Source organism: Phragmites australis, chromosome 3 (assembly GCF_958298935.1).
Source record: "Phragmites australis chromosome 3, lpPhrAust1.1, whole genome shotgun sequence".
In the NCBI taxonomy this organism is placed as follows: Eukaryota; Viridiplantae; Streptophyta; class Magnoliopsida; order Poales; family Poaceae; genus Phragmites; species Phragmites australis.
The window spans coordinates 16,064,896-16,079,225 of NC_084923.1; positions in this window are offsets into that span (position 1 = coordinate 16,064,896).

Genomic DNA, 14,330 nt, shown 5'->3' on the forward strand with positions numbered 1-14,330 from the left:
GTGGCCCAACATGAAGGCCTGCGTCAAGGATTTTGTAGCTTAGTGCTCCACTTGTTAGCAGGCCAAAACTGAGAGGGTAGCTTACCCTGGGCTTCTACAACCCTTACCTATTCCTGAGCAAGCATGGCAATGTATATCAATAGATTTTATTGAGGGTCTACCCAGATCATCTTACTATAACTGCATTTTGGTGGTTGTTGACAAGTTCTTGAGGTACTCTCACTTCCTTCCTCTCTCTCACCCCTTTACTGCTCTGAAGGTAGCTATCATCTTCATCAATCATGTCTACAAGTTACATGGTCTCCCTCAAGTGATAATTTCAGATAGGGATAAGATATTCACAGGTGCCTTATAGCAAGAACTATTTAAACTGTCCGAAACTAAATTACACATGAGCATAGCTTACCACCGTCAAACAGATGGTCAAACAGAAAGGGTCAACCAATGTTTGAAAACTTATTTGAGATGCTTTGTTCACGCTTGTCCTCACAAGTGGTCTCAATGGCTATCTCTTGTTGAGTTTTGGTACAACACGTGTTATCATTCCACTTTGGATAAGACCCCTTTTTCAGATCCTATATGACATGAGCCACAACGTTTTGGCATTAATCTAGCCCAAGCTTGTGTTATCCCTGATTTGCAACTTTGGCTTAAAGAGCATTACTTGATGACTCAATTTCTCAAACAACATCTATATCAAACACATAACAAGATGAAGATGCAAGCCGACAAGAAAATGACTGAAAGACAGATCTCCATTGGTGGCATGGTTTATCTTAAGCTTCAGCCTTTTGTGCAGACCTCTGTTGCTCAGAGAGCTCATCACAAGTTGTCTTTCAAATATTTTGGACCATTTAAGATTGAAGCTAAAGTTGGTATTGTTGCTTGTTAACTGAAACTGCCTCCATATAGCTCAATTCATCATGTCTTCCAAGTTTCCCAGTTGAAATGAGCTGTGGGTTTCTGATCAGCACACATTGGAACTTCCTATTGATTCAAGAGAGTACCAGGTACCCTAACGTATCATTGAACATCGAACACATAAGGTTGGCTCCTCTGTATCTTCACAAGTACTGGTGCAATGGTTTAGTTGGCCTGATTCTATGGCTACTTTGGAAGACGAAGCTCATCTTCGATAAGAGATTCCATTGGCACCGGCTTGGGGTCAAGCTAGTTCTCAAGGAGGGAGGATCATCAAGGAGCTTTACTTGGATGGCGCCGGTTGTTTAGAGAAGAATGAAGGCGTGAGCTCACCTGAGGAGGGGATAGAGCTCCGGAAGGATTTCAAGAGCAGGCCCATTAACTAGAAGATAGAACCACGCAGGAGGAAGCCTAGCCCACGTGCTGTTGGCTCAGAATGGATATGATGCTACGGTGGCCCAAGTGGCTTGGAATGGGGGGGCGCTATGCTATATAAGGCAGCCTTCTTCTCATCGATATAGAGATTTGGGGGCAAAAATGGACATGGCGGCGAGTTGAACTCGAGTTGGCCAAAGTATCATCAGAGTTTGTGAGTTGTAGAACATATACACACCGAGTGATATAGAGATTTGTAACACGTTCTACCGCCATGCCTATAAATCGAAACGGGCACACCACAGGATCACTCTACCATCTCTCATCGATCCCACTCGCTTGCCCGCTAGATCATCCTCCCACTCGATCCGTTCAAGCAAGCAAGAAAAGAGCACACACAATGGATCATCGTGTTCGTGGTGGCGATCTGGTGGTTTGCCTTGTGAGCCATCTTTAGCTCGCCACCGTCTTTGTGGTGCCATCGAACCACGGTAGTCGACTGACACACCTAGGATCCATTGAGGAACAATCATGGACGAACCAACGAGAATCAAGAAGAAATTCAGAAGAATTTGGGGAAGAAGGAGAGTGGTGAAAGGGGAAAGTTGGCTATATTCATCTCAATTCATCACCATACAGACAAAACAACCAACACAATATCATACCTATTCCCTAAACCACCATTGGGTTATCAATCCCGTCCGATATTACATGAATTAATTAAGCTAAAACATGCTTAACTAATGGTAAAGCTGTTCTTGATAATTTTTTGCCGATCGAATGTTTTCAGACAAGCACAGTCACACACGGTAACATATGATACCTATCCGATTAAAAGTGAAGGGGATATGAGAACATCAGGGCGTCTTTGTATTAGACTACGGCTGGGTCATGAAAATCCCCTCCGCTTGAGCACATACTTGTCCTCAAGTGTAGTTTTCGGATTGACAGTTAGGCTAACTGTCAGGATGTCCAATTGAAGAAAGGTCATGAGCTCACCACTTGGAAATGATGGTTTGGTAGAATGTTGGAAATACAGACTCTATGAAGGTTTTGTCCTCCCAAGTTGCTTCAGTTGGTGACCTGCCACCCCACTAAACCAACTATTGGGTGACAACAATATCATGTTGTGATAAGGCTCTTGTGTCCAGCACATCAACAGGTTCAGACTAACCCTGCCCTCTGAATCAACCATAGGAAGATCAGTACTTGGAATGGTATGGGCTCCAATATGTTTCTTTAATTGGCTGACATGAAAAACTGGGTGAATCAAGGATTTAGCTGGTAGTTGCATCTTGTAGGCATCATTTCTAATTTTATGAAGAACTAAGAATGGACCATAATATTTAGTTGCTAATTTCAAAGAGTTTCTGAGCCCAAAAGCAACATGTCTGTATGGCTGCATCTTGAGATAGGCCATATCACCAACATTGAATTTTCTTTCAGATCTGTGTAAATCTGCATACTTCTTCATTCTAGATTGTGCTTGAGATAAACTTTCTTTGAGCCTGGACATCATTTCTTCCTTCTGTAATAGAAACTCTATGACTAGACATTTTGGTCCTGGAATTGCCACTTCACTTATGAGTGGTGGTGGATAGCCATAGAATGCTTGAAAGGGTGAGCACTTTACTAATGTGTGGTAATTTGTGTTGTACCAATATTCTGCAATGCAAGCTAAAAAAAACTATTTCTTTGGTTCAGCAAATACCATGTATCTGAGGTAGCACTCAAGATATCAGTTGACTCGTTCTGACTGACCATCACTCTATGGGTAATATGCAGTACTGAACCAAAGGGAGACTTTCAATTACTTGAAAATAGACTATCATAGATCACTGAGGAAGATCATGTCCTTGTCATAGACTATTGCAGTTTGAAGGCCATGGAGTTTGAAGATATGATCCATGAATGCTTAAGCAATAGCTTAGGCAGTAAAGGGATGACTTAATGGTATAAAGTGTGAATATTTTGTGAATCTGTCTACTACCACCAAGATTGTATCCTTACCATTTGATTTTGGCAATCCTTCAATAAAGTCCATTGTGATATGGGCCAAGCCATGTTAGGTACTGGTAGGGGATCCAACAGCCTTGGATAGTTGCAGTGCTCTCCTTTAGCTCTTTGGCATATTAGACAAGTTGAGACAAAATCTGAGACAGATTTCTTCAGACTTGACCAATGGAAGAGTCTTTTTATCCTTTGGTAAGTGGCAGCAATGCTAGAGTGGCCCCCAAGTGCAGAAGAATGTAAGGACTTGAGTATGTTCTACTGGACATCCTTATCATTGCCTACATGTACTCTTCCCTTGTACCTTAGTATTCCAGAATGTAAGGTGTAATTAGTGGATGGATCTGGTGTGATAGACAACTGGGTCACTAATTGTTAGCAATGTTGGTCATTGACATAGTTGTTACCGATTTCAGTGATCCATAAGGGTTGCACATAAGTGATAGCAAGGTAGGCATGTTCCATTCTAGAAAGGGTATCAGCAGCCTTATTTTCTCTCCCCTTTTTGTACTCAACTATATAGTCAAATTATAGGGGCTTGAGCATCAACTTGTTTTGGATACCTTTTGTTAACTTCAGATCTGTAATGTACTTCAAACTCTGTTGATCAATCCTGATTATCAATTTAGATCCTAGAAAATAGTGTTTTCACTTTTTGATAGCTTCCACAATAGCTGACTTCTTTGTCATAAGTAGATTGAGCCATCCCCTTTGTACTTAGTGCTTTACTAAAGTAGGCAATAGGTTGATTTTGCTGCATGAGAACAACACCTATGCCATCGCCACTAGCATCACTCAAGGATGAATGGTAAGGAAAAGTTGGGAAGGGTGAGCACAGGTGCAGTAATGATCTTGTGTTTTACCTCTTTAAAAGCCTTTGTTTGTTCCAGACCCCAACATAATTCATTCTTTTTTAGCATGTCATGTAGTGGTCCACATATTTGTATAAACTGTCTGCAATACCCAGCCAATCCCAAAAATCCTATGAGGTTAGTTATGCTTATAGGTATAGGCCAATTCTTCACAGCTTCTACCTTTGATTTATCAGTAGATAACCCTTTCTCATCAATGACATGACCCAGATATTCTATCCTTTGTACTACAAACATGCACTTGCTTCTTCTGGTCTTAAGCTTGTTATCCAACAGAACTTTTAAAACAAAATATAGATGTTCAAGGTGATCATTCAATGATGTGCTATATACTAATATGTCATTAAAGAAAATCAGTATAAATTTTTTGAGGTTTGCTGAAAATAAGCGATTCGTCATAGCTTGAAATGTGGCAGGTGCATTAGTTAGGCCAAATGGTACACTAGTTATTCATAGTGTCCAAAGTGTGTCCTAAATATAGTTTTTGGGACATCATCTTTCTTCATAAGGATTTGGTGGAAACTAGATCTCAAGTCAAGCTTAGAGAAATACCTGGCACCATGAAGTTCATCAAATAAATCATCAACCACTCGGATGGGGAATTTACTCTTCAAAGTTAAGTCATTTAATTGCAAGTAGTCAACACAAAATCTCCAAGTGCTATCCTTCTTCCTTGGTAGAATTAAAGAAGAGGAGTAGGGGCTTTGACTGGGTTCTATGATCCCTTGATTTAGCATTTCCTTCACCAACTTCTCCACTTCATCCTTTTGGTATGGAGGAATTTATATGACCTGATATTAGGTGGAATGTGGTTTGGTTTTAGTGTGATGGAGTGCTCATAGCCTCAAGAAGGGGGTAAACCAGTGGGTTCAGAAAAGACAATGGAGAACTTGTCCAGTAGTGCAGCAATTGTTGGTTCCAACTGAGTTGTATTTTCTGGTTGCTCACTAAGCATCTTGGTATGCAGTACATACCCCATTGCTCCTTTGGTTAGAAGTTTAGATAACCTTCTAGTATCTGTGATGCAATCTTGTTGGGGATGAACACAATCTTGGAATTTCACTTGGTGGGTGCCATCTTTCATAATTGTCAGCTCCCTTTTCTTGAGGTCCATGCTTATGGGGATTATGTTGGTAAATCCAATCACACCCGAGGATAATATCATAGCTATCGAGTTCTAGTAATTATAACAATGTCTAAAATCTCTCCTTCTGTATCCAATACATGCATTGTGGAATGTATCCACCTGAGTGAAATTCTCCCCCTCCAGCAATCTTTACTGCTTGCAATTGTGTTTGCTAAATTTGGTAACTAGATTTATGAGCAAATGTGACATCAATGAAGTTATGAGTACTTCCCTATCAATTAAGGCTACAACCCTTTTTCCTCCAATGGTTAGTGGTAGGCAGAATGTAGCAGCACTTCTTGTTCCTTGTATGGCTTGTTTGGATATCTGCATCAGATAACGCATCTGCTCTTGGATTTCATGGTTAGGTTGCGGATGTTCTTCATAATAACCATCTGCAACATTAATGTTCTCATGTTCCAAGGTCATAGCATGGGTTGAAGCTTAGTAGAACTTGCACTTTGTTTTGTACTTAGGAGTCCAAGGAGCTAAGCACTTCCAACAGATACCAGGTTCTTTCACCTTGGTTAATATTGGGGAAGTTTATCTATCTTTGGTGTTAGATCAATTTTCAGTGTTGTGCTGCTGGACTTTAGTTGATAAGGTAGCTGAGATGTGATTTTTGTTGGAAGGTAGAGGTACAATAGAACTCATCCTCCTACTCATTATAGCTTTTTCCAAATCTCTAGCAATTGTGTAAACATCTTCCAAGGTATGGGGCTTGTGTGGTTTGAGATAATGCTTAATTTGTTCTTTCAATCCCCTCACAAAGCACCTCACTTAATAGTCCTCAATTAATCCTGGGTGTTGCATTTGCATGGTTGACATCAACTCTTCATACTTATCAATATAAACAGCCACAATTGTGTCTTGGGTCAATGAAAGAAAGAGTTTCACAATGTCATACATGTTGTGTTATGCAAATCTATTGCATATCATCTGATAGAATTGGTTCCATCTAACCTGTCTAGCTGTAATTCTTAGTCCAGACAACCAATTCTCAGCTCTACTAGTGCAATGAAGAGTAGACATAGATACCCACATGTCAGGAGGGACAGAAGCTAGATAAAGATATTTGTCACACTGCTATGTCCTGAAGTTTGGGACCCCATTTATCTTGATTAGTCCATGTGACATGTCTCACAATTTCAGGTGGTCTGGCATGGGGTGGGATGTAAGTTTGAGGGTGAGCAAATCTAGATGGTGTGTTAGAATGAAGCAAGGGTGGTCTATCAATTGTAACTTCAGAATTTACAGCCCCAACCTTATTGTGCACATCAGTGTATACATATCAAAAGTAAGTATGATGCTTATGCATAGTAGGTTTTGGTATTTCAGTGACTGTACCTACAAGGATTCTACCTTCCTTATCTTCCAGGTGCGTTTTCCCATCTCGTTCTCATATCTTGCAATAACACCCCTAGCTGCATTGCACTAGTATGGATCTTTAGGTACCCTCATTCCCTAGGCCAGCTTCAACATGGAAGATTGGATGGAATCCAGTTGGTCTTGCATTTGGTCTAGTCGCAGCTCCACACTCCCCAGTAGCGACTTCATCTTGCATGTTCTTTGTGAAACCCATACTAGAGCCATTGATCTCCTGGGGACTGGGGATCCCTGTTGAAGAAACTGTTGTGGTTGCTACGGCTGCCACTGTCGCTTTGGTATTGCACGTCATAGCCAAATGATCGAACAGGAACAAATCAGTTTAGAGAAACCCCTCCCCGTGTAGATCTGTGCCTGAGTCTACCACCACCGAAGTTGGAGATCTGATAGGGGTTTTTACACACCGATTCACCGTGAAACTTTCTCCTGAATCCAACTTGCCACTATCACCAACGCGAACTCCAACTCAACCCCGGTTCATGGAATTCTACGCTCGAACAGATGTCAAGCAACCCTCATCGGCGATCAAGTTTGTCTTTGATTTTTTTGAGAATCAAGAAGCGTTGATACCACTTGACATGTCCAGGATCGATTGAGGAACAATCAAAGATGAACCAACGAGAATCAAGAAGAAATTTAGAAGAATTTGGTGAGAGTAGAGAAAGGGGAAGTCGGCTTTATTCATCTCAACTCATCGAAATACAGACAAAACAACCCACACAATAGCATATCGTTTCCCCACGCCTCTGGCAGGTTATCACTCCCGTTTGAGATTACAAGAATTAATTAAGCTAAAACATGCTTAACTAACGGTAAAAGCTGTTCTTAATAACTATTTACCAATAGACTATTTTCAAACAAGCACAATCACACGCAGTAACAGATGATAGCCATCCGATTCAAAGTGAAGGGTAAGAGAACATCTGGGCGGTCCTTGTATTAGACTGCAGCTGGCTCATGACATTGACACTGTTCGACAAGATCATCCTTGGCGCTGACGGTGGATAGCTTCAGGAGGCACTACCCCATTAGCCCGGATGTTCAGATCATCATCGAGAGGGTGTCCGAAGACATTGCCCTCTGGAGGCGCCCATCATGCAAGCTGCATGCATCGGAGCATGTGCAGTGAGCTCTCGCCGATGAGGTGCTCCCGCTTGTGGCACACCCATTCGACCACGATGTCATGGTCGCAGCAGGGAAGGAGATATGCGCACACGTGGCCATGGCCTGTGCTGACCCGCACATCGCCCATGGCGGCACGCACGTCCTTGTCTTTATAGACACCTTCGTGTGTCCCTTGGTGTTCCCCCTTCCACCTAGCAAGATGATGCAGACTGCCCGTGCACCGAAGAGCTTTCTCGTGAGGACTACCAGCCTGTGCATGGACTTCAAGAGTATAGCACGTGCAAAGAAGTGTCACATCATTTCAAAAGGAATGTTAAGCCTTATGCTAAGCCTTATCATTTCAAGGAATAGATCGACCATGCCAGGCCACCATACTCTGGGGGATACATCATGGAGGCTAAAACAAAACGTGAGTATGAGATTATGATGGAGGAAGCACGACTGCGGCAGTAGGCAAGGCACAAGCACCAACAGGAATGTCAATGCCGAGAACAAGAATACAAGCGACAGGCCCAGGAACTTCAAAGGCATGAGGAGGAACTTCATCTCCAACATGATATTCTAAGGAGGCAGGAGGCCAACCTTCAAAGGTGTGAGGAACACCTACAAAGGCGTGAAGTAGTCCTACGCTAGTAAGAAGAGGGTGAGCGTGAAGCAGCACATCAACGAAAGGGGAGACATCCCTGGTCCACCTAGTAGAAGCTTTTTTCTGTCTTCATCAATGTAATATTACCATCAACTTTGTGTTACTCGCACACATCCAACCGTGAAAACAAAATTAGCGGCTTCTACTACAACTGTTCACATTAGTAAATATGTACTCTATTTTTAGACCTACCTTTTTCAGACCAAGCCTTTTCAGAATTAGACTTCTCATCAGTAGCATTTTTAGAGCAATCTTTTTCAGACCCAGTCTTTTCAAAAGTAGCCTTTTAGTCGTAGTCTTTTCAGAAGTAGCCTTTTCAAGGACTTTTTCAGTTGATATGACCACACCTTACTGCAGAATCAACTGCTTTCCATGGCCCATTTTCGTGGACTTAGTCCATGCACCACCATGATTTTGCTGTATAAATACATGATCTCATGCCCACATCTAGAACTAAACCACTAGCCTTAGCCTCCACAACTCCGATGAAAATGACGTCCTATCCTTTCCCTAAGAAATACATCTCGAATACTCCACCTGGTGGGGTCAAAATGCACATGTGCTGGTGTGGAGATATTTGTAGGGTGATAAAGTCCTTCGAGTTATCCTGCACCTGCGGAAGGAGGTTCTTCATGTGCCACAACTACGAATATGATCCATCCCAGGGAAGCATCAATTTTGGCTCCCGCCTCCGGCAATAACTTCTTGCCAAACTAATACAAAAACAACTAAGATTTACCATTTAATATTTTAGTCTTCATATTGCAGTCATTGTCACCACTATGTGACTTCTTATAGTAGCTGGATATTGAGCAGTCGAAAGCAGATGTGTTCCTCCTTCACACTCAGCATCGCGTCGTTTGGAGACGATTCCATGAGATAGAAGCTGACGAGGGGAGGGAGGCTACGCAAAAGCGCATTCAGGAGGAGCAGCAGAAGATGAGGGAGGAGCATAATCACGTCATGGTGGAGGCTCGTGAGGCAGAAAGGGAGAGGAAACACGAGAGGGCACATCAGGCGCGTGAAGCAGGACCTGAACTGGTGAGGAAGGAAAAATACCCATCTTGCACTTATCGGTGTAAGGTATATGGGGGTCCCCTGCCAGGTCGGACGTCAACGACTGGTTTTTGCAGGACTAGTTCTTTTTCTCTGAACAGGGTCCACCGCGCGACCACTCGGCATCGCACGACCACACTCCTGACCCCCGTTGGATTTCCCGCGACCAGTCCCTACTGGTCGTAGGGCAAATACTCGTCTAAACCAAACCACTCTCATTTAATGCTAATGCCCATGCAATTTTCCTTCCCCAGGCTTACCCCACCGGCCGAGGCGACTGAGGCGGACACAGAGCTTTCGTGTTCCCTCCCACGGTATTAATTGTTATAGGATCGATTTACGGACGTCACTAAGGGCTTGGCAGGCGTGCGTGGGCAACCGGTGATGGGACGGAGCAGGCCGAGCGACCCGGACTGATAAGTACAGAAGGAGCTGACGGATGGGATAGACCTCGCAGCGCTCCGGAGTTGGCGCAACACGTGTGTGATCCGTAATGATAGCCTATTTTTGACCGTCTAGATAGAGATGCGTCAGTTGGATGGGTCCACTTGTAAGGATCTTTCCCCCTGGGCTATAAAGGGAAGAGAGGAGAGAAAAAATAGAGACCACAAAAAAGAATACACAGGATGTAGGGCTATTACCCTAAGGAGGTCTGAACCTAGATAATCCTCGGTGTTCTTGAGTTGCACATACACAAACAAATCCAGTAGGTACTCCCTGAACAAAGATCACACACCCGTCATCCGATACACCCCGAAATCATTGTCAGGGATTTTTCCCCCGACATTTGGTGCGCCAGGTAGGGGGCGCGTTTTCGAGTTCGGGATCCGAGTCATTGTGAGGTGTTCTTCGTTGGGTACGACCCAGACGGATCCGATATGTCCCAAACTCAGGACATTGGATCAGGATCCGAGGGCTTCAGGAAGCGACGCGGGGCAGCAGAGGCATCCATGCTCCTGGCGCCAAGGAGAGCTCACGGACCACAAGCTCTGGGGGAACCGGCTTCTTTGGTGGCAGCCCCACCTGGAAGAGTGCTCACCGCGCCGGGACTGCCATCCCCCAGCCCCGTGACGTGAACCAAAACCATCGGGCAGGTATGATTCGATCCGGCAAAAGACTATCCGGGAACTAATCGCGTGTGTCATTTCTCCGAGAAGGTTCAACCCAAGGACGAACAGAAGGGTCTACACCTCAAACTTTTGGCATGAGTAATGACCACTCCCTATTGGGTACTAGTAAGGAAGGAAGCTTACCAGAATCTTAGAAAGGTAACCCTCTCCTTTCTCGGTGCTGACCACCCTTCGATCAAATGGGGGAATCCTTGTCCTACCTTGCAGGATTTCAAAGGGCCACAGACGTGGTACTGGTCGCTAAGGGAGGCATGCTTTCCCCCGACCAGGAAGGAGCGAGCACAGGACCATGCATCGTCAGGTACATGGTTCAATTCTATTTTTTCAATTATTAAATGCGAAGCGGAGTATGAGGGCCTCTTAATTGGAACATGAGCATCACCCGCGCGAGGGGAAAATGCTTACTAGCAATGATGGACTCGCTACTAGGTATAACCCTGTCGCCAAGGAGTTTTCAGTACTTGGAACGGATGATGGTGTTATACCTCTCTGAAGTGAGAAAGCTAGAGCAACACTCTATCGGCCGGGAAGTCACACATGTCCCTTGCAAGGATTTATTCCCTGGCCGATGAGCTGGCCCGTCTAGCCTCTTCTTGCGAACCTGTCCCAGTCGGAGTCTTTGAGAAAAAGACTCACGCAGCCCCGTTGCGGTCTCGGGCCGACGCGGAAGGGATGCTTTGCTTGGAAACGGAACACCAGAGGCAACACCATTGGAGGCAACGCCTCCCTCGGGCCGTCAACCTCGGGTGGCCATCATGTGATCGCCCTACTCTATTCGGGTACGATCTGGATGGATCAGATCTCGGACTACCTTCGGAATCAAGCAACCCCTAACAGCGATGTGTCAGCAAAAAAGGTCATGCGGGCTAACCGTGAGAATCCTCCTTGGTAGAGGGACGCCTCTACCACCAAGGGAGTAATGACCCTTTACTAAAATACATCACTCAGGATGGGGGGAGCACAGCGCTCCCTAACATCCTCGGAGGCAGATGTGGAGGTCAAACCTCACACCGCCCTTCAGGATGCTTGCGAGCAGGTGAAAAGGTGTAGGTCGTGCTAGCACCACGACTGGAATACCAACCTATCAGCCCGGGCACTGCAAACCATACCACTCTCTTGACTTTTTACTGTCTGGTGGCAGGACATCATGGGATCATTCTCTAAAGCTTCAGGCGATCCTAAATTCCTACTCGTGGCAATCAACAAATTCACAAGGAGGTTCGAGGCCAAGCCCATTAGGAAGATTACTGCTGCAGCAATGGTTAAGGCTTAGCGAGTGCCGGCAACGCGACCTAGCAGTCCAAGTCACATAAATACGGACAACGGAACCCGATTCGCCATTCAGTGGTCGCACACTGGCCATCTTTGATGGCCAGCCAGTTGGGCCCGACCAGTTGGCCCAGCGAAGACAACGATAAAAACTCGAGCGAAGAGGTCCGCGAGCGTACTCCATGGCCTGGGCAACCAGGTCCTAACAAGGCCTCAGGCATGGCCATGGCCACCACGCGTGAAACTAGTCGCATGTCACTAGCGACCTCCAGTTTCCCGGCCTCACGTGGTCGGGTTTGCCAGGGTGGTCGGTCGCTGACCATATAGCTCACGGGGCACCAGCTCTGTGTATAAGGCTGCTTGGCGACGAGCTTGTTTATCTATTTTGTAGGACCTTTCGAATGAGCCTGGACATGACTTGTAAGTTTTTTTCAAATCCAAGCAATCGAACTCTCTATGTTGTAGGACTCCACGGACAAACGCGGTCTCCCGCCAAATTCCAAGATTTGTTTAGCCCGCTCGCTCGTGTTGATGGGATGAGATCCAAAGCTAACCCACTCGCACGATGACAGGGTAATGGCGCCTGAGGGTTAACGACCACAAGGCCGCAAGTCCTAACTCGGGTCGAGCGCTGATCGCCACCAAAAGGCTCGTCGTGCTAAGGGTCTCCCTCAGCATGAGGAATGTTGCTTGCGAGTGACTTGATGTGATCCTCCCTAAGCGCTATAGGCACTCCGAAGGCTATTCATCATTCGAACACAGAAAAGACCCACATAAAGGCCAGTGCCTGTCATTACAAAGCCTGGGGGCTAGTTCCAGACAAACATAAGACATTCTTCCTAGGACCCAAAAATACCCCTAAGACGGTCGAATCGGACAGTCCAAATACAGGAATGAACGGCATACAAAATTGAATCAGCACGGACACCGAGTTCCTCCGTGGTCATCCGAGTACCCTCAAAACTAGCGCCAACTGCCGGCAAGAGGTCCAGGTCAGGGAAGTGGTCACGGACGCAAGCAAGGGCAAGGCAGGCGCTGGAGACTCCGACCTCAAAAAGATGGTCTCTGACGGTCTCGCGAATCCTCTGCTTGAGGCCACCTGCCTCCTTAGAGGCCGCCAGAAACCACTCGATATGACCGGTCACGATGTTCCCAGGGGTTGGGCGAACCTGGACACCGTCGGACCGAAGCAATGAGTCGAAAGGGGTAAAAGCTCGGCTGAGTTTGTCGTAGAACACCACTCGCCGCCCGTCGCTCTCCTTGGTCAGCCACTCGAGTTCTTTTCGCGCAGCATGCAGATCTTCCCGGTAGCGGTGAAGGTGGTCGTAGAATTCCTCTCTCTATTGGGCGCTTTCCCTGGTCACCCGTTCTAGGTCCCTCTACACCCCGAGTAACTCCTCCCGATAGGCTAATCAAAAAATAGATCGTAAGCCACACCAGTGTTAGCCGGTCGAATCCTACATGTGTAACCTAGGACCATCACGTGATGCGGGTGGTCGGTGCAACGCACCTTGAAGGTCACTCGACGTACTCGCCCGCTCGGCCGCAGACCCCCGCACACATATGGCTGTCGCCTCCAAGAAATGTCGGTCGGAAGGGTGGTCAACAGGTATGGTCGGGGATTCGGTGAGGGCTGGGGAGCCAATCCGCGTAGGCGGGGGATCAGTTCGGGTGGAAGGTTCGGACACAACGGGAACTCTACGACCACAACGACACAAACTTATCAGAAAACAAAAGCATGGTGGCTCCATTCAAAAATGTTATAGAACAAAAGTTACAATCAAGTTTTTTACTCCTCGGCGGCCTCCACCCGGAAAATAGACATCACGTAGTCCACTGACCCCTGGCACTCCCACTGTAGTCTATCCTCGGCTTCGGATCTGGCAACCACAGCCCCATCCAAGACCAGGTCCAGGTTGAAGTTGGGATCACAGCTACGGTAGTACCGGAAGATATCCGTGGTCGCTCTAACCGCATGCGAGACGTCTTCTGCGCCCCTCAATGCCAAGGTGGCTGGGAGCTCAGTGAAGTGCTCCGCAAGGACCTTGAGGGCGTAGGCCTAGGCTCGGGCAGTGCGGTCATCTTTCAGCTCGGTAACACCTAGCCTGAGGCTACCTAGGGGATCCACCAGCGCTTTGAAGGCTTCCTGGAGAATGCTGAGGGTAGTGTGTTCATCCTCATTGAGCTGAGAGTGCTCGATGGCCAGCGCGGCTTTCTCTTAGGAGAGCTCACTGCACCTCCACTGCAGCTCAGCTAGTTGCTTCTCCAGTTCGGCGCATCTGCTAGTCGCCGCCTCCTTCTCTTCGACCAGCTTGCGAATGGTAGTCGGGAAACGGCAGACCCATGAGGGCAAGTCAGGAGTTAGAACGGACTCATCGACCAAGCCCGTAGGGCCTAAAACCGTTGTCGATGCT